General features: G+C 38.4%; 1 long non-coding RNA gene across 1 annotated transcript in view; it reads left to right on the forward strand.

Annotated features, from left to right (window-relative positions):
- Positions 1–1,338: 1,338 nt before the first annotated feature.
- The window catches only part of LOC119872361, a 42,249-nt gene continuing 22,439 nt past the window's right edge, over positions 1,339–21,148 (forward strand). Inside the window, exons 1-2 of the long non-coding RNA XR_005360433.1 lie at positions 1,339–1,473; positions 2,949–3,074. This is a non-coding gene — a long non-coding RNA (uncharacterized LOC119872361). The remainder of the gene's footprint in view (positions 1,474–2,948; positions 3,075–21,148) is intronic.

Raw genomic sequence — 21,148 nt, forward strand, 5'->3', positions numbered from 1 at the left:
CCAAATATGAAGTGACTGGTACAAGATCACTTATCTAGTTAGTTCTAGAGTTAGACAACCAATATTTTTCTTGCCTCAAAACCTCTGTTTGGCACTGGTCTCCATTAAAAAAACAAACAAAAGAACCCCACCCAAATGTATCCTGGTTTTAGCTCCAAATGTCACCTCTTCCAACATTGGGTGACCTAATGACTCTCTATAGACATGTTTTCAGTTTTCTCCTCTAGAACTGTTTTCTACCTGCCCCAGTGAGTTGACCTATAAAGACAGTATCAATAGTTCCATTGCCCTCTGGCTTCTCGTTGGGTATAGCCAGTGGGATACTTGGCAGGGTGTTAGCAGTAAGGAGGACATTGAGGTCAGTGCATTTATTATTATCATGGTGGCCTGGCAATATGACTGTAAGCCTTTGGTGGCTTGTTCACTACTAAAAGCCACAGTTCCTATTGGGAGACCCTCCTTCAGGTGGAACTTTCTCTTCAGGTTTGGTTAACTGCTCCTTTCCTTTGTCCATTCAAATCTAGGGGTGGTCTTGGCTTAAGGAGCCATTTTTTTTTTTTTTTTTTAGTCCCAAGGTACTTCACTGTTCTGTGTTGGCTTATCTTCATTTTGCCCACACTGTCTGCTTGTTTTTTAAAGTATGTATGTATGTATGTATGTATGTATGTATGTATGTATGTATTTGAGAGAGAGAAGGAGAGGGACATGCAAACTTGGTGCTGAGCATGGAGCCTGACGCAGGACTTGATCCCATGACCCTGAGATCATGACCTGAGCTGAAATCAGGAATCTGACGCTTAATGGACTGAGCCACCCAGGTGCCCTTGCACACACCGTTTAAACAGTACCTTTATTAAACTCTCCTCAGTTACTCCATCGAGTATAAAATCAATTTCCTGCTTGAACCCTGATCACTATACCCTTCTTCTGTTGCCTTATTTTTTTCCCCTCATAGCACAAATGACAAGTTATCTTCAACTTAAGTTGTTTTTGTTTTGTTTGCTTGTTTGTTTTTACTTATTTATAATCTGGCTTTCCTGACCAGAATGTGTTTCCATGGCTTGGCACAGTGCCTGACACATAGTAGGCATTTAATAAATGTTTGTTGAAGGCATCGATCCAGGCCTACAAACTTTTGTAGCTCAAAATTCTCTCTACACATTACAATAAGAATAACAATATAGAGCTTTTAGGCATGAATCTACATAAAGGGGAATTTTAATTCATTTCAACTGCAATATGAATTGCGTAGGCTTTGTGGCTGGTGTCTCCTATTTAATGTATGGGTTCTATGGTAAAATGTACTTTTGATTAATCCGTTATTTTCCATTAGATTGTAGTTTCATCAAGGCAGGAACCAGGTGGATCTTGCCCATGGTTTATGTCTGAGGCTTTGGACACTGCCCTGTACAACATAAGTTTTACTTTGTGTGAAATACCACGCTGAACATTGGTGACCTGGAGATATAGAAGGTTAGTCTCTACCCCGGGGGGTAGACTTTACTAGTCTTACTGAAGAGACTAACATCTGAACAAAATCACAGGTGATGTAATGGGAAAGTGTTTCAGGATCATAAAGACAGGAAAAAGGCCAGTGAACTCTTTAGATGATCTGGTGAGGGAGAAAGGGGACTTCTAGGAGTTTCCTTTTATGAAACTACTTATTTAGCAGCATTATTTCAAAACTACAGATTCTACAGTGAACTTTTGCACCCCGATCCAATTAGAAGCTGAGTATTTCATGTAAATACAAAGCCTTTCTGCTTCTTGCTGCTGGTTTTATATTTTCCTTCTTTTATTCTTTTATTTTCTTCAGAAAAAAAAAGTGAAAGAAGTAAAGATCATTTTTGAATTTGGATTTTCTGATGCTTGGCCCTGTTCAAAAGATGATGAAATCTTGTTTTTCAAGAGTATTCTTTTAGAGCATCATGAAACTTATCTGACATTGACTACAGGGGAAAAAAATTACCAAAAAAAAAAAAAAAAAAGGAAAGAAAGAAAAACTTGTTCTATTCCCCACCAGAGGGAGACAATTTTTTTCCTTTTGCTTTTCAAAACCTAAATTCTGATTAACACAGATTTGAAGAGTACAATACAAGGTTTACTAGGGCTGATTAATACCCAGGGGAAAAAAACAAACTTACAATCTAATTTGTTTACTTTTGTCTTTTAATATCAAATTATTTTCGAGATCTAAGTTCTGTTCTTCCAGCACAGTAAATGCTACTTAACATGCATGGAACTTTAAGAGCTACTTGTTATTTCAGTGTCGACTTTATCTCTAATTATATTAGTATGGATTCAGATAGGATACTGATAATATAACAACGTGGAATAATTTAGCATAATTATTTCCTGTAGTAAGTCGTTTACAAATCAACCCCAGACTAATAGAGACAGGGGCCGGGTGGTGGTAGAGGAGGCCAGACTGGTAACAATGTCCCTTTCTGTTGGCAGGACTCTAGGTGACGTAATATTCTGAAACCCAGTCAATTTTCAATAAGCTGCAACTCTTTAAAACTTTTTCAAAAGAAATTGACTTACAGTAGTTGCTAATTTAGGAAAAACAATACATGAGCAGCAGCTCCCATCTATGGCATATCTGTGCTCAGGATAATTAAACATTTTATCAAAAATGTAGAAAATTGTGCAAGACCTCCTGTACTTTTAAAAAGTCCAATTTCATGCCCAATTTAATAGAGAGAGTGTGAGATCTACATGTCCAGTGTAATTACTTGGACATTTCATTCTTCTCTATGGTTCTTTTCAGAAACCAGTTCAGAGCTGACCTTGTGTAAATGTTTTTTAAATGACTCTGAAACATTTTACAAATCCAATTAGTGCACAGTCAGATCTTCTCAGCCCACCTCATTTGACACAGGGTGCTGCAGAGTAGCCTTACCGCTTATCGTGATTCTTATTTACTTAACTTTCTTTGTCATTTTTAGAAGGTGTGCAGCTAGACTGTGGAACAGCTCTCAGAAGCTCACATTTAAATGTGGGATGATATGGAGGCTCCAGGTAAAATATTTGTCTGGTTCGGAGCATGGGTTTCTCATCATAATTCAGTGAAGGTAAGTGGATGCTTTGGAAAAGCACAGAGTGTCACTTACGTTTCACTCGCCTCAGGTATCATTTAATCAGCGAGCACAGTTAATAATTCTGCTTTTCTATTTGTCAAGATCTCAATATTTTTTCAATATGAGGTCTGCTCCAGTGTACTTTACATGACACTTTATAATTAGTGGTACTTGAGAATTTGGCAGTTTTAAAAATTCATACAACATTCTTAGTTACAATTTATAAATGATTTTAAAGTATAATTAACATTCATCTTTACAAGTTATATGCAAACAAATATGCAAATTCAGAAATAAATATGCAAACATATAAAATGTTTTTGAATTAAGTAGTCCTTAACATTTTTAATGAAATCAATATTTTATTCATATTTTGCACACAATTTTGAGTACTACTGATTTGAGGGGGTCCACAGCATATAGGCTTTTGCATATTGCAAACTCTAACTACAAGCAACAGGAGGAAATGAGAATGAGTTCCTTTTTTTGATGAAAACTGGAAGGATGATTTTGTAGACAAATCTAGTAGGTGCTGTTGAGTGGGTTACTGATACAATTAAAATGGTTTTCTTGCTCCTCGAGCTCCTTTTTTTTTTTTTTTTTTTTTTAAAGTAGGCCCCATACCCACCATACAGCCTAGTGTAGGGCTTGAACTCATGTCCCTGAGATCAAAATCTGAACTGAAATCAAGAGTCAGACACTTAACCAACTGAGCCACTCAGGGGCTCTGCCCCTAGAGTACTTAACCTTACAAGGAACGTCTCCTTCCTTAGGTGACATAGAACGTGTTTGGATCTCAGGAAGATAAAGTTGAGGATATCAATGAAGTGCCCATTTAACTTTTTGAGTTGGTGGTTAATAGAGGCTAGAGAATTGAATTGTTAACCATGAATTTTTGATGTATTAAAGGCTGAAAGGAGAAGAATGTGGGGTGTCAGTATGAGATGAACAGAGGATTATTGGAAAATGCACCTTCAGTGGAAAAGTCACTAAGCAAGAGTAGAGATTCAATAAGTTTACTTATGATTTTAAAGAAAATCTATTCAAAAGGTTAACTGACTCAAAATCTTAGTGTGCTCGTTCAACAAACACTCCTCTTTCAAGGTTTGGCTTCAGTTCTTGGTCTTCAATGCAGATTTCTCCCACCAGGGTCTTCCTCCTCTGGATTCATGCTACATTAATAAGTCAATCAGGCAAAGGGTGTTCATACCTTCACTCTGGGGAAGGACTACATTTGGTGCTACGAGGGGTACAAAGAAATATTAAGACTTAGCACCACACAGTTTAGTTCTAAAATGTGCTTTAATTTTTTTTTACCAGTATCTGTGCTTTATTATTATTTTTTTAAATGGCAAATTTCTTGAGGCAAAAGAGTATCATTTATATAAAGAATGGGGAGAAGAATTTATTTTGAGTGGTGGCTCTGCTAAATTAGTAGCTCCTCATTGGAATGCTGTGTAAAGAGGGATTCTGAGGTTGTGTAATAGAACCAATACTGCTATGTTTTTGTCATCCTGGCTCAACTCAGAATCTTTTTTTAGTAGTAGCATTTCTTTTATTAGAGAATGAGAGCTTTATGATCCATTTAATTTCCCTTTTTTAGCTGCTGGAAACTCAAGGGAAAGTTTTAATATAATTTTCTTTGTCTCTTTATTACTTGATTTTTTTCTTTTATTTTGTGGACTATTACTGTACTGTAATTTGTTTTAAACAGCCAGTTGCTTTAAATCTTTTTGAAAGAAATAGATAATTACATATTCCTCTTTCTATAAACTTTATGGTGCCTAGCATAGGTCCAGGGCCCCAAGGAAGCATAGAATATATGCACTTTGATTGCACAGAGAACACTGGACCTGATGCTATCCGGGTCTCATATGGTAAATGCACAATGATGCATGAATGAGTGAGTGAATGAATGAATGAGTTCAGAGGGAATTCAAACCTTGAGAAAGATCATGATGGGATGTGATTTGCCAAGGAAAGCATCAGACTGGAGACGAATCTTGGCTAATGCCTTTAAAAAAGGCATAGACTAAAGATTGGAATAGTAGGAAATGGCTTGGTGGGGAATAAAGGTTTAGCAAGAATTTAAAATGGCAGGAGCCATAATGCAATATTTGACTCTTCCACATGGGCCTATTTACTTGGGTGGAATGTAAGACTGTAGAGATCAACACTTAAAAAAAAAATTCATTCAGCACACATTACTCTAGTCATCCAGACAGTATTTCCAGGCTGTCTTCAAGTGGTTTGTTGATGAAGGTGATCCTGCTACCTACATTTATTTCAAATTCAAAAACAAAAAGATACAAGATGTGATAATTTGAACTTGCTGACTTAGGGTAAAATAATTCATTTACATTCACCACAAATTAATCCCTTCATGGCATCAGAATAAGAAATTGAAATTCTGATTTGCCGCAAACTGCTCCATAATGTCTGTGGGGACTGGCTTTGTTTAGTTATTGTTGTACAAGAGTCTGAGGTAAACAACATATAGCTAGATCCATGTGCATCTGGGCAGGCTTCAACATATTTATTATGCAACTTAAGCATGAAAAAGCCAGATTTGCTGCACTTAGCAAAATAACTAAGTCTCGTTCAGTGTAAAACAAACCCCTACCACCTTCTTGTCAAGTAACCTTGGTCTTTAAAGACCATCCCTACATAATCAGTCACTTCCATATGCCTTTCATTCTTCCCTTATTCGAGGTTTTTTTTCTCAACGTTTTGTTTCTCTGGGCTGAATTTCATCTCAGTTGATTGCCCAATTCACTTTTCATTCAGTCATAATTGTTTTTTGGATTGTCTTAAATTCTCAAATGGATTATGACAATTTGAAAATTAACAATGGCGCCTTAATTGCATGGGGCTGTGTGATCCACAAAACCCTGTTGGCTGATGTCCCCCCCCCCCACCTGTAATTCTTTTTTTTTTTTTAACCAAATGTGAAAAGGTAGAAGCACACACACAAGCGGAAAATACATATGGTTGTGATTTACAAAAATGCTCCATTTTCCAATATTTGGAAATTAACCACAGATACCTATAAAACTGTTTTAATACAGAAATAAATAAAAAGTAATTCCATCAGGCTTGCTTGCTTTCAAACTCAGTTTCTTTCTCTTGTGGAAGGGGCAACATACACAAGCAGGACAATATTTCCTGCATGTGTATGGAAATTAAAATTCAGAAAAATATCATTCTTTAATGATCTAATCTTCAGCTGGGTTCTCAGTGCAACCTGGCAATCTTCTTACTTGTCCCTGGTTGGCTTCCTCAAATTCCTTGTGAGGCAGCTCTTCCTAACCTTTAAACTTGTGTCATTCTTCTCATTCTCAGCTTTAGCCTGGCTTCATGATTCACAGGGACTATAGCAGTTTCTGAGCAGTCTCCTTGGACATTCCTTGCTTCCACCTACAGACTCACCTACGGAAGGACACAGACTTTAACCTGTCTCTCCCTCAGTCTTGAAGGAAGAGGGTTTTACCTTCATTCCAATGTCAACCTTTGGGGTGCATTGGCTTCCATCTCCTCTGGCCTCTCTTCTACATGTCAAGTTCTTTCTTTCCTTCTTCCCAGATTCCCTCTCTTTGGCCTCCAGACATGATCACATTCTACTACTACCTTAACCTCTCCCAGCTCCCTTCTTATCTACACTTGGCCCTCTGTGTCCAGCCAACTCTCTTTTCCACCTACAACCCTCCTCCCTGTTCACTGGGCAGTGGGCATTAGGAGAAAAGCCCACACCTGCCTCTGGTAATCACCTAGGAGTTCTTGCCCATCTTGCCTCATTCTCCTCTCCCAGCCCATCATTCCTGCTATTTCCTTGTTTTCAACCCCATTTTAGAGACCTGTTTCTGGATCCTCAATTTTTAGTCTTGCCTGTTTCCCTGATTGTTGCTTCTGTGTACCTCCTCATTTATCCTGGATCCTAATCATACCTGATGGGCTAAAGTTTGGCCTTTTCTACCAAAAAAAGGGGGTCTCAGACATTCTCCTGAACTCTGAAATACTTTGAAAACTGTTTCTACTTCCTTAGCTCCCACTCTCTTCTTATTCCATTGAACCACCTAGTCTTGCTAGGGTTACTGATGACTTCCTGTAGATCCAAGGCCCCATTTCCAATTTTCCACATTTTTTCAGCTTTTTTAAAAGAAGGTAATGTCTATACCCAGCATGGGGCTCAAAGAGCCTAAGATCAAGAGTTGCATGTTCTTCTGACTGAGCCAGCCAGGTGCCTCAACATTTTCTCAGTTTTCAACACTGTTGACCCTTTTGACTTTTTGATGCTTCCAGAACACCTATCAGTATACATATATTTACTGAATGCCTACTGCTCTTGGTTTTTTTTTTATTTTAAAGATTTTATTTATTTATTTGAGAGAGAGAGAGAGAGAGAGAGAGAGAGAGAGAGAACAAACAAGGGAGAAGAGGCAGAGGGAGAAGTAGATTCCCTGCCAAGCAGGGAGCCCAATGTAGGGCTTAATCTCAGGACCCTGGGATCATGACCTGAGCTGAAGGAGGACACTTAACTGACTGAGCCACTGAGACATCCCATACCGCTCTAATCTTTGAGACACAAAGGGGCATAATATGTGGTCTCTGCCCCCAAAGATATTACAATGTAAGGAGAAGAAAGACAAGCAAATAGGCAAGTACAATCAGTAAATAAAGTCTGTGCATGGAAGATTACTCATTCCTGGGCCTGAACGGCCAAAGAGGACTTCACTTATTTCTGAACTGAGGTTTGACTAGGAGCTACCTAGGTAGGATGGGGCCAAGGATAAGAGGCCCAAAGTCCAAAAGAGAGAAAACATGAATGTTCAGATAACTTCAATCTGTTTGGTGTGATTGAAGTGGAAAGTTTGGCGAGTGTGTTGTAAGAAATAGAGCTCTTCCCTGGACAGAGCAGGGGCCAGGTCATAGAGCGCCATGAGAGCCATTTGAAAGAGTTTGGAAATTATGTAAAGACAGTGAGAGGCTATTGAAAATTAGTACACAGAAGAGTGACATGATCTGAGTCATATTTTAGAAGTATCACTCAGGTTGCTGAATAAATAATGAGTCAAGGGGTAGTGGAGGGATGACAGGAGGCTGGTTGACAGGCTGTGATGGAAATCTAGCCCAGATGGTCATGGCCTCATACAGGCCAGCAGTAATGCGGACAGCAAAAGGTAAAAAGATGTGATGGATTTTAATGGTATTAAGGAGAATAATGGAAAAGGCTTGGCAGCTGATCGAATTATCCTCTGTAATTATCTTCAGTTCCTTGCTATCTCACCATGGCACTTTAACCTATAGAAACTATAGCATTTTTCACTTTTAATTTTATTTTTCTATTACTTACCAGATCTTTTACTAGGATTCTGTCTGATTAATTTCAATCCCCTTTGCACAGCATGATACCTTGTGGCTAGCAGGTAAAACATAAGTGCCATCCGACTTGAGTGACTCCACTTCCCTGGGTAATGCTCACTGTTAATTTTAGTGTACACTTCTCCCCAGGTTATCAGCCCTACCCCGCCACCCTCCTGCACGTCTCCACGGAGGAGACTGCTTCATTTATTTTAAGTTTAAAAAGTTGCAAATCAAACTTTTCTCTTCCATTGAAACTCTTTAGAAATGTTTATTTTTAATAATGTGAAGGCAAATATCCTATTGTCCTTTTACTTGCTTTCTATCGCTGAAGTAAAAATTGCCACAAACACAGAGATTAGAAGTCCAGGTAGGCTTAACTGAGTTTTATGCTATGGGTATTACAAAACTGAAATCGAGGTGTTGGCTGAGTTGGACTTCTATGTGAAAGCTCTGGAAAAAATTCACTTCCAAGCTCTTTAGGTTGTTGGCCAACTTTAGGTCCTTGCATCTGTGGAGCTGAGGTCTTGGGTTCCTTGCTGGCTGTCAGCCAGGAATGCTCCTATGGCTGTTGAAGGCCACCCTCCTTCCCTTTTCATATGGCTCTTACATCTTCAAACAGCAATGTTAAATCAGGTCCTTCTTTCCCCCCACCCCCAGCTTTATTGAGGTGTAGTTGACAAATAAAATGGTAAGATATTTACAACATGATGATTTTATATACATATAAATATATTTGATATATTATCTATTTTAATATTTTAATATATTTCAATATGTTTTTAATATTCTCTATATTTTTATTTCTAATATATTTTATATTTTTGTATGTTTTATGTCTACACACTCTTATATTTGTATACGTTATATATAAATAAATATATATGTATTGTGAAGGAACTCTTCCCATTGAGTAAATTAACACATCCATCACATCACTTTTTTTTTTTTTTTGGTGTGAACATTTAAGTTCTAGTCTCTTAGCAACTTTCAATTATACAATACAGTGTTATCAGCTATAGTCACCGTGTTATACATTAGATACTTACACCTTTTCATTTTATAACTGAAAGTTTAGAACCTTTCATCAGCCTTTCCCTATTTATCCTATTACTGCCCCTACCCCCACCCCTAGCCCCGCCCCCCGACAACTACTTTTCTACTCTGGGTTTCTAGGAGTTAAACTTTTCTTTTCTTTTCTTTTTTCTTTTCTTTCTTTTCTTTTCTTTTCTTTTCTTTTTTCTTCCTTTCTTCCTTCCTCCCTCCCTTCCTCCCTTCCTTCCTTCCTTCCTTCCTTCCTTCCTTCCTTCTTTCCTTCCTTCCTTTCTTTTTTTCTTTCTTTCTTTCTTTCTTTCTTTCTTTCTTTCTTTCTTTCTTTCCTTCTTTCCTTCTTCTCTCTCTTAAGATTCCACATATAAGTGATACCATGCAGTGCTTGTCTTCCTCAGGCTGGTTTATTTCACATAGCATAAAGCTCTCCAGGTTCATCATGTTGTCACAAATGAAAAGATTTCTGTCTTTGTTTTAATAGTCCTTTGTATATTTGTACCGCATTTTCTTCATTTCAGTATCTGTTGATGAACACTTAGGTTGTTTTCCTACCCAGTTAAGTCCTTTGTGGACTTTGGATTTCTCTGAATTACCCTTCTAATCTTGCTCTCAGCTTCTTAGGACTCATCTGATTATATTGGGGCTGCCTGGATAATTCAGAATAATCTTCCTATTTTAAGTACATCTGCTTAGTAACCTGAATTACATCTACAGATTCCCCTTTGACATGCACTGTAACATATTCATGGGTGTGGTGTTTCATCATAAACACACTCTAAGGACTAGGGTGGGGCATCTTTGGGTGGTCATTTTAGAAATTCTCTCTACTACATCCTTATTTTATTTCTCCCCATAGAAGTTAGGAATCTCTTGTCTCAAGCTGCTTTTAGGATTTTCTCTTTATCTCTGAAATTTGTAAGCTTCACTATTACATGTTGGGGTGTTGATCGGTTTTTGCTGGTTTGGGGAGGGTCCATTCTATCTCTTAGATGTGAATGCCTTTTCCTTCCGCAGATTAAGGAAGTTCTCAGCTATGATTTGTTCAAATAGACTTTGTGGTCCAATCTCTCTTTCTCCACATCTTCTGGAATTCCAATAAGATGAATATGATTCCTTCTCAAACTATCATTTATTTCCCAAAGCCTCTCCTTGTGGGTTCTTAATTGTTTTTCTCTTTTTTTCCTTAGCTTCCTTCCTTTCCATCAACTTGTCTTCTATGTCACTCACTCTCTTTTCTACCTAATTAACCCTAGCAGGTAGAGTATCCAGTTTAGACTGCATCCCAGTTAAAGTATTTTTAATTTTAGCCTGATTAGATCTCTATTCTGTAGTAAGAGAATCTCTAGAGGTCTCTATGCTTTTTTCAAGAGCCACCAGTAATTTTATAATTGTACCCTTGAATTGTATCTCTGATATGCTACTTAAATCCATATCCATAGATCTGTGGCAGAGTGTATTACTTCTGGTTCTTTCTTCTATGGTGAATTCTTCCATCTAGTCATTTTTTCCAGTGCAGAATGGCTGTATGAGTGAGCAGAGTCAAAAATATCAACCATGACCTTGTAAGAAGTGATCACTTTTCTCTCTGTAGCTTTCTAACGGTTTCTCTTTACATCTCAGGTTGAATTCAGAGGTGTTCAGGATGGTGTGAAAGTTATCTAGGTAAGTTTGGGGAACCAGATGAAATGATGACCACTGTTCTGCCATCTTGTCTCCCTCTACATGCTTATCTTAAACTGGAAAAAATTATAAATAGAAACCACTATACAGTTTTATGTAAACTAATCAGTAGTGTTGGGCATGGTTTTTTCTGGGTAAGAGATGTCCCATCTCTTTTAATACATAAAATTTGTTACCTACTGATATTTTAAATTTACTTGTTTAATCTTTCCACCCTTCCGTCTGAAACTACTGTGTTAAAAGGGGCAAGGATCAGATCTTCGGTAGGAGCATGCCTAGATAGGAATGTCCCAATCATGAAGAAAATCAGGTTTTGTGACCTGAAACATTTGGAGGAGATTTTTAGTTATGGGGAAGGGGAAAGGAGACAGGCAGTATGAGCCTGCTGTAATCATACTAATTACATGATTTTGTTTTCATGAGGGATAAAGAATCATGACTTTTTGGATAATCAAAATTCCCTGATAACCCTAATATTCAGAATGCCTTTTCACTTATTCAGCTAAGTATTTAATGATCATCTACCAGGTTCTCAGGCACTATTCTATGCATCAAGAATAGAGTGGTGTAAAATGCATGCCAAGTTCCTTTCTTCTCAGGACTTCTTGTTGCTTTATACTTTAATGATCAAAGGAGTAAAGTGACAAAAAAAAAAAAAAAAAAAGAGAGACAGGGAGTGGTCATCTCTTCTCATGGATCATTGTACTCAGAGAGCTTCCCATACCAATCTTCCTTTCTTCTTGAAGAGCAGCCTTGAATTTTGAGGGCTCAAGGAGAGATTCCAAAGAATTAGCCTTTACCAGTTTGACTCATCAGGGATATAGGACTAGGGGTAGATAGGGCTGGAAAATTATTCTGATTAAACACTAGTGACTTTTCATTTTTCAAAAGGTTTGGCGTTAAGAAAGGGAGAAATCACAAACAATAGCCTAAGGAGAAAGTTTCAGGGATGACTTTAAATATTCAGCTGGCAAAGATCCAGTTGGTTGTATGGCATATTGAGAACATAGCTGGTGACATGATAAACAGTTAATAGTTCTTTGCTTTTGTGTTATCACCTGTTTGGTGTAACTGAGGCCCGTGATGAGTTCCCAAACAATATCAAAGTGTGAACACAAATTGCCAATCTTGAAAAATCAGTTTGACAGTCAAATAAAGCAAATTCCTGACTTTGTCTTTCTTTGCTACAGAGTAAAGAACACCAATGCCATTGAGCTTGTTTGAGAATAAAGATGAGGAAATTGTCAGTCATTAGGTACAGCACTAGCAAATGAAAACAATGCTTGAGAGGTCATTTATTATGAATTCAATTCAGCTTTATTTGTGGATATAAACTTGTAGTGAGTGTTTCTCCATTTCTTCTTTGTTTTTTCGAAAAACAAAAGCAAAAACAGAGAAATCCACAACACCTATTGTTGTTATAAGGAGCAGAAAACATGTGTAGCCATGAAGATACTGAGAAAAGGCAGCAGATAAATTTGTATTTCTGAAACGAGGAATCTTTCTGATGACTGTAGAAAAGGGCAGGCATAGGAGTAAAGCATAGTGTGCTTCTTGATGAGGATTTCACCCTGGATCCATATTACCCCAGGATCTGACCAGCACAAACCGAGTCCAGTTTTCATGCAGGAAGAACAACCTGCCACTTCTGTCTCGAATCATTTGCTGTATGAATTTGGGCAAGTTTCTTACCCTCTTTGAACCCTCACTTTTTAGAAAAAAATTTTACAACTGAAACAGGAAAACCCTGTTTTCTAGAATGCTACACGTATGAAATCATGTGTCAAATATCTAGTATCTTAATTGGCCCATGATCTGTGCTTCATAAATGGAAACTATCATTGCTATTATGACTGATTTTGCAAAAAAAATAGCATTTCTACATACTTCTCAAACTCTCCCCCAAAGTTTGAAACACTTTGGTACATTTATTATTAGCTTTGAAACACAGATTAAGAAATTGGCAAAAATATGCAGAACATTGTTCCTAAGCCACAGAGGTAAGAACATGCCAGGTATTGTCTCCTTAATCCGTATTTACAATGCCCTGAAAAGTTCTGAGATGGCCTGAGTGATACATCTTGCACTCCTTCCAACATTCTATTGACAGTCAATAGGAATTTAACTCATGTAAAAGGCCTGGATCAGGCTCTCAGACAAAAAGCATTGTAAAGGTGCCCAAGAATCAAGAGGTGTCAAATAAGTGGCCACCATGAAAGCAAATATGTCTGGGTACCCATTAGCTGTAATAAACAGAGTGCATTTGACAGTTTGATTTCAACATGGATGTATCAAATAGATTGCCAAACTATTTTTTTTCCATATAAAATGTCAGGGAAAGAAGAAAGAGGGGGCTGGTAGTCCCATTGTTGGATAATTGTGTAATATTGTATAATGAGAATGGGCCATCTGATAGTCAAGGTATGTCTGCTGCATAAAGGCAGCACTTTGGCAGGGCAATCGACACTTCTTTGACCAACCTTCTAAGCACTGGCTCAGAGTATTTCAGCCCCATCGTGTAGTAAATGGCCAGTGTAGACTGCCATGTATAGAGGTATAAGCATTTCTAAGGGAAACTTAATTTAGCAAACTATAAGAAAACACTCTTCTTGGAATATATCTTGTAAACTAGGGCATTAAGACTTTCTAAAACATATTGATTCAATATCTCTTGACTGACCTTAAAAAAAACTGTTTAAAATCAATGTCCTTTTATTTTTATCTTAGCATTTAATTTCATTTGCATATGACTAAGTCTGTTTCTTTTTAGTAAATTTAAATCGCGAGAGTTTGGTCCCCAACACAGAAAGAATGGCATTCTCTAAGATAGGGCTGCCAACTCTGGCCAGCAGCATTGCAAGTAAATTTGATCTCTGTGCTTTTCAAAACTTCTTAGATGTGATCACTGACATTTGGCCTGATGAAGGTATCCCTGAGGACTGGAAAAACCCCGAGCTTGCTACTGCACTGACATGCAAAATGTCTTATAATCTGTCTTTATCTTTCATGGCTGCGGTGGTCTGGATAAATTAGACCAAATTGGGCTAAATACTGTCCTTGGCTATACTCACGTAGCTGTTTTCAAAAGCTAATGGGAGCTGTGTGTGCACATCCAAGGACAGAATTTGGCCCCTTTTGTCTTCACACAAACAATTGTTTTAGTTGAGATGATTATTCGTGAGTGTTTTATAAGTGGTGTTTTTGCCCAGTTTAAATCTCTTTTCCCTTTATTCTTCATAGTCAAGACATTTATGAATATGAAACCATGTAACTCCAAATCTTCCATTTCCAGAAAAATAAAAATCCCCCCAATAAAACCTGTGGGTATTGCAAATGAACTGGGACAGAAGTAAAGCAAGTCATAGAAACAACAGTAGACACAGAAGTAACACTGAGGAGAAGTGCCAACGCTCATTAATGATAGCAATCTGATTAAAATGCTTGCAGCACATTGATCCTTGGTCTCTCAAAGGGTAATCTGTCATTAAATAATATTTTCAAGGAAAATATAGAGATCGAATATATTTATTTATTCAGATGAAAAAAAAACTCCCTGAAATTAACCCTCAATATAGCTCTTTCCTTTTCCCTCAAAAATATATTACATAAATCTCACTTTTTTCCAAAGGCCAAACCTTTCGAAAAAGAAGAGAACCAGTCTGATAGGAAAGTTTTTATTACCACAGATTGCAACCTTGGGTCATCTTTGAATTTCCTTCTAGAAAATCATACATAGAATCAGGCTGGGCCTTAAGGTTTTGGAGGGGACTTCTTGCATAAATCAATATGAGATATAAATAATATGAAAGATACCTAGAATTTTTTGACTCTTTGAGGCATTTGCAAAGGTTCACTCATTTCTTTTGTGCTTTGAGCAAATCTCTTTATTTATGGTTTCTTTTTGCCCTTTATCTGAAGATGATTCATTTAAGAATGTATTTAGTTATACATTAGAACAGGACTTTCAAAGTTCATAGTTATATACACCATCCATGCATTTACAATGGCAGGTTAAATATTTTCAGTTTATGCAGGGTTAATAATTTATGCAAATATAATCCCACTGATTTCTTTGAGTGGTTGATAATTTGTCTAACATAGTGGATTTTTTTTTTTTTTTTTTTTTTTTTACTACCTGCCAGTATGAACAGTTTCCAGGTCTTTGAGACCTATCTTATCTCTGCTTGAAACATTTTGAATTCCAACTCCAAAAACTTGACATTAATAAAACATTAAAGTTCCAACTTAAGCCCATAAAAGTCAAGAAATCCAGAGTTAAGGTCGACCCAGCTCTCTTAACTCTGTTCTCCTGCATGTATGCATGGGTGATGGAACAGCAGTGCAGGCTGTTGCTTAAATCAGTCTTCCTGCATAATCTGAAAATGTAATTGAATTAGTGTATAAAGTATTTACATACCCTGCAGTGGAGAGCCCCACATACTATATTATCCACATCCCCTCTCAGGGTCCTCATTTTAACTCCTCACTGCAGTGTTCCTGCGAGGCTTCCTCAAACATTCAGAAATTGGACTTGCAAATACAATTTCCCTTCTTTTACGAGGCTTCAAGATGAGTGATGCACACTCAGCTTTCCTAGTTGCCTTTCAGCTTCTGGCCAGACAGATAGAGTTTAGGTAACATTCTTCCTTTTGGTTAACATCCTCAGGAGTTGCTAGGTATTAGACAATGCCATTCTGTGGTTAAGGACTATTTTATGCTCTAATTCAACCAGATGCAGAACAGTTGCCATATTAATATGAAAACAGAAACATTAGATGGAGTTTCGGAGCATCTAGCTGTTTAGCGGGGCTTTAGGGGGGATTTTAAGGTCTTTGGTTTCAGACAGAACCACATTCCAATAGAGACCTTATTTTACCACTTAACTGTTACTTAAAACTTCCAAATCTCTGTTTTCTCCTCTGTAAAATGGAGGTAACCATTGTCTTGATTTCTAGGACTCAATGAAATTGTGAGGATTTGAAGAGATGATGTGTATAAAGTGCATGAGGTGTGTAGTAAACACTTAATAAATGGTAGCTGTTATTATTATTATTAAGATTTATTTATTTTAGAGAGAGAGAGAGAGAGAGAGCAGGAGGGGAGGGGCAGAGGGAGAGAGAGTGAGAGAGAATCCTAAGCAGATGCCCTGCTGAGCACAGAGCCCTGGAAAGGGGGTGGGTGCACCATCTCAAGACTCTGAGATCATGATCTGAGCTGAACCAAGAGTCAGATGCTTAACCAACTGAAGTCACAAGACACCCCTGGTGTCTATTATTATCATCCCTCATTTTGGTAGGAAATAATAGCATACTGCTTCAGTCCATTCATTTTCCTTCATCTCTCATTGAATATGAGATGGGGGTGGGGTGCCTCGTAGAATTTGAATGTTCAGAAATGTTAAAAATGAAATCTAACAGTAAGCCTAAAAAGATGCCTATCCTCAACCATGATTCAAAAAAGTACAATGATACCATTTTCTGTCATTCAGACTGGCAAGTAAGAAAACAAATGGTAATATCCTGTGTAGGGTTTGGGGAAACAGGCTTTCTTATACACTACTACTGGTATAAACTGGTATCCCATTTTGACAGGCAGTCTGGTAATGTATATAAAAATTTAAAACATGCGTCTTGTTTGACTCAGCAATTCTACTGCTAGAAATTTATCTTCAGGAAATAATCAGATGAATTTTCAAGAATATTCATAAAAGTCTTATTGAAAAATTGTAGAGAACCTAAATGTTAATATGGGACTGTTAAAATAAATTATGGTGCAATCATACAATGGGATACTACGTAATCATTAAAAATGAATGAATTTTACATGTGTAATGGGTTTGATTGAGTAGTCATAAATTGCAGGGCAGATATTTGAATGGCTTCTATTTTTTTCCCCATAGCTGTTACCACTGCTCTCTGTGGAACCTCCCTTTTCTTTCTGAGCAGCAGATTCGCTTAACCACATCTCAGTCTGTTTGTGGAACTTTTCAATCACTTTTGGTCATTTAAATAGTTTCATTCTGTTTATTGAGACCTAAGGTCAGCTTCCTGGGTCTGTGACCCATGCAGTTGTACAAGTCTGGTATTCAGAAGGTCCTGAACTTCATTTAGTATGTGGCTGTTGCTGTCTTGGCATTCTTAAGAATGTTATTTTACTTATTTTTTTAAAAAAATTTTATTTATTTATTCATGAAAGACAGAGAGAGGCAGAGACATAGGTAGAGAGAGAAGCAGGCACCCTCTGCGGAGCCTGATGGGAGACTCGATCCCAGACCCTGGGATCATGCCCTGAGTCAAAGGCAGATGCTCAACCACTGAGCCAACCAGGTGTCCCAAGAATTTTATTTTTGAATTTGTGTTTCATAAGTGAACTTTGATAAGATAATGGAACCTGTGTATGAGCAGAAAAGATAAATGCAGTGAATGCACCTGGCCTCCTTTCCCATCCCATTGGCACACAGCATTCTCAATGCTTCTGAGCACAGAATTCCAGTTAAGCCACCACATGTGGAGTTTAGTGAGACTCAAGTGGGTACAAGGTAAGGGAGTTCCATCTCCAGCTGAGCAGGTGGGGGCCCTAACAGCTCCAAGAGACCATTGTGTTCCATGGAAACCAAAACTTGCTTTGAGTGCAGAAAGATATAATGGCATTCTAAGAAAGGTGAATGACAAGAAACCCTATCATGTCCTTTCATACATGTTTTAATGTCTTACACCTGTGTATTTGCCAACCACTTGTGCTGAAATGATGGCATAGAAGTAAAGGGAGAGAAGAGAAACACATAATTACATTTCCTCTAAGTCTTCCCTAACTTACTGGTAAGCTGAAGGTAGACAGTGTTGTAGAAGGTATACCTATCCAGGGGTGAAATTAATACAGTTGAGTTAGCTTCCACCTATACATGTACAGGTATGAGCTGTAAAATGCAAGTTGTATAATTCTGGTAATTCATACATGAGTTAAAAGCTGTATATTTCCATTTGAAACTGATACAGAAAATATATGAATGGTCATATCCATGCTAATAATTTTAATTTTTAATTTTTCTTTGCTTAGAATATCACACAGTAAAAAAAAAAACAACAAAAAGCAAAACAAAACAAAACAAAAACCCCCCATGATCAGTTGATGGAAAGACTGCAGAAGAACAGAAACGGATTTATATTTTAGTACTTAATGTCACTTTTTTACTACTTTTTGAACACGATCCCCTCAGATGAACTGAACCTCACAAATCCTTTAGCTGGCCCTGATGCTGATGGTGAAAGAAGCAAATATATTTGCTACATTTGTTGTTGTTGTTTCTTAGCATTGTTGACAGCACTCTTCTGTCAACAGTCTATGATTTTCTGGGAGGCATCTGTCCTTAGTCCATGTGACTAGGAAGTAGTTGATTTCACAACTGGCTCCAGGGGCTCATGTGAGACTCAGGCTTGGTCAATCAGAGTATTTCATTTTCCTGGGCATATTGATTGGTTTGGAGATGATCATTTGAGCCACGTTGATCCATACAGATCCTACGACTTGTGTAAGAAATAGTAGGAATAGAGTCTCTGCCTTTTGTTGCTAGAATTTAATCTTAGGACAGTTGATCTTGGAGCTGCTGGTAGACACCAGATGGACCCCAAGAATACTACCATCATGAAGAATGGCAACAGTGAGAGGTAGATAGAAAGTGTATCCTGGTAATATCATTTTAGTCCTTGGATTAAGCTATGCCTGAAGCTAGCTGGAGTTTTTAGGTTATGTGAAACCTTTTGTGCTGAAGATAGTTTGCATTAGATTTTGTCCCTTGGAACAGAAGTCTAGCATAGCATGTTCATTAATGATTGTATATAACAGATCTCTCTAAAAATATGTACCAAACTGGTAACAGTAGATATCCGGCCAGGGAAGATTATGAAGAGGACTTTCATTCACAACTTTGTCCTGTTCTCTGGTGTTAGAGTTTTGTAAAGCAGGTAAGGTATTTATTATTTTACAACCAGCAAAAGCGATAAAGATGTTTTCATTTTGGAAAAAAAGGTCAATGATATTTAATCTCAATGTAGTAATTTCCCATATGGAGGCAAAAGCAGATGTCTTAGAGTAGATCTTGCATGGAATATTCAGCTATAGGAGCTGGTATTCCCATGCCAACTTCTCTGCAGAATAACCTGGGCATGCAGTGTAGCCACAGAGTCAGAACACAAGCCTTTTACCAGCATTTTCACTGGCCGGTGCCATGAAATTCTACCGCAAGAAACAGCAAATAGGAGATTAATGAGTTTGGCCTTGCTAACTGCCTAGAGGTGAAAAATTTAATCCTCGAGCAGGCAATTTTTTGTCTTACTGTGTTCTAATGCATGCTTGTGTGACTAGAAGGAGAACATTTGGGTTCAAAGAGAGCATTGAAAGGCAGAACGGACTAAAAGCAAGCAGCTAAGCAAGGTTAGAGCAATCTCATGGAGAGAGTTGAAAGAACCCTGCAGAGCACCTGGGTGGCTCAGTGATTGAGCGTCTGCCTTTGGCTCAGGTCATGATCCTGGGGTCCTGGGATCGAGTCCCACATCAGACTCCCTGCATGGAGCCTGCTTCTCCTCCCTCTACCTATGTCTCTGCCTCTCTCTCTGTGTCTCCAGTGAATAAATAAATAAAAATCTTAAAAAAAAAAGAACCCTGCAGAAATATTTCCACTAGCCCATGGTTCTGCAGGTGGAATTGCTGTACCACGTTGAAGGTACCCAGTGGTAGGGTTTTGTGCATATCGTTGTGCTCAGGGCTCTTGGAGACACCAGCAGCATCTGGAGGGACTGGGATCAAGGACCCCGTTTGTCCAGCTTCTGCACAGAGGTGTGTTTGGTCAGGCCCAGCTGAGTGCCCTGTGGGCCATCCTCCAGAACAGGACCCCATCTTCTGCTCATGATCACAATGATCACAGCCCTCCTCTTCCCTGCTTACATACTCCTCTTCCCTCCAAACCAGAACACACCACAGGCATCTTCCCCGATCGATTGTATAATCTAGGAAAATTTGTTTCTGACATTCTCAACGCTGAAGACTTCCATGGATTTCTCTCTGTCGTTGTTTTTTAATGTGCATGTCTGAAAGCACAACTGCTATCCTTCATCTGTATTCATTAATCAGGTGTTTTCTTTGATACTCGTTTTGGCCGGGTGAGAGTCTGAGGACACTGGTTGAGGTGGGAGGTGGAGAGGAAACGAAGGGAGGAGCTGGGCCTCTGGGAGACAGCTGTGGTGGCCCTGGCACCATTTGCTAGTGCTGATCTTGGGGATGAGTGTGGCTTGTCCCAGTGCTGGGGGGGGGGGTGGTGGTGAGGGTGAGGGGCAAAGACTATTTAGCCAGCGCTTGGTTGGTTTGTTTTTAAGGCAATATGAACATCAGGTAAAATGTTCAAATGGAACAAAAGAGAACACAGTGAAGGATCATTCTTCCTGCCACCCCACCCCTCTTCTGTCCCCGGAGGTCAGTGCTGCTGGCTTGTGCATTCTTCTGCGGAGCCTGTGCTCATGTATGCCTACCTGTCTCGTTCTTCATCTTGGCATCACCTTGGCTTGGACCTGGTAAGTAAGGTCCTATGCTGCAATCTGAAGATAACACTCAGCTCTGCACTTTAGCATTCTTTCCTTAAAGTGAAAACAATGACTAAAGAAACACCTGCAAGAGCTTGAAAGCCCCTCACTCTGGGTACATGATTAACTCCTGTACCTGGTTTTCACACCTCCCGTTGCATAAAGCCGAGCAGGTGACTGGTACATTCTCGATTTCTGCAGCATGAGATATTTCCAATTCACTGCAAAACAAAGTTCAAGCTGCTAAAAAAGCTAGTTTTTAATTACCTTGAAATGCGAGTTGCAAGGAGGCAGCCTGACAGCTCTCATCAATGAGATCAGTAAGCTGTGAAGACATGTGGCCAGATATGTCTTGTCATTAGTATATACAGTGTGATCAGATGCCATCATAATCGTTATTATTACAAG

This window comes from Canis lupus, chromosome 6 (assembly GCF_011100685.1).
Source record: "Canis lupus familiaris isolate Mischka breed German Shepherd chromosome 6, alternate assembly UU_Cfam_GSD_1.0, whole genome shotgun sequence".
NCBI classification, from domain to species: Eukaryota; Metazoa; Chordata; class Mammalia; order Carnivora; family Canidae; genus Canis; species Canis lupus.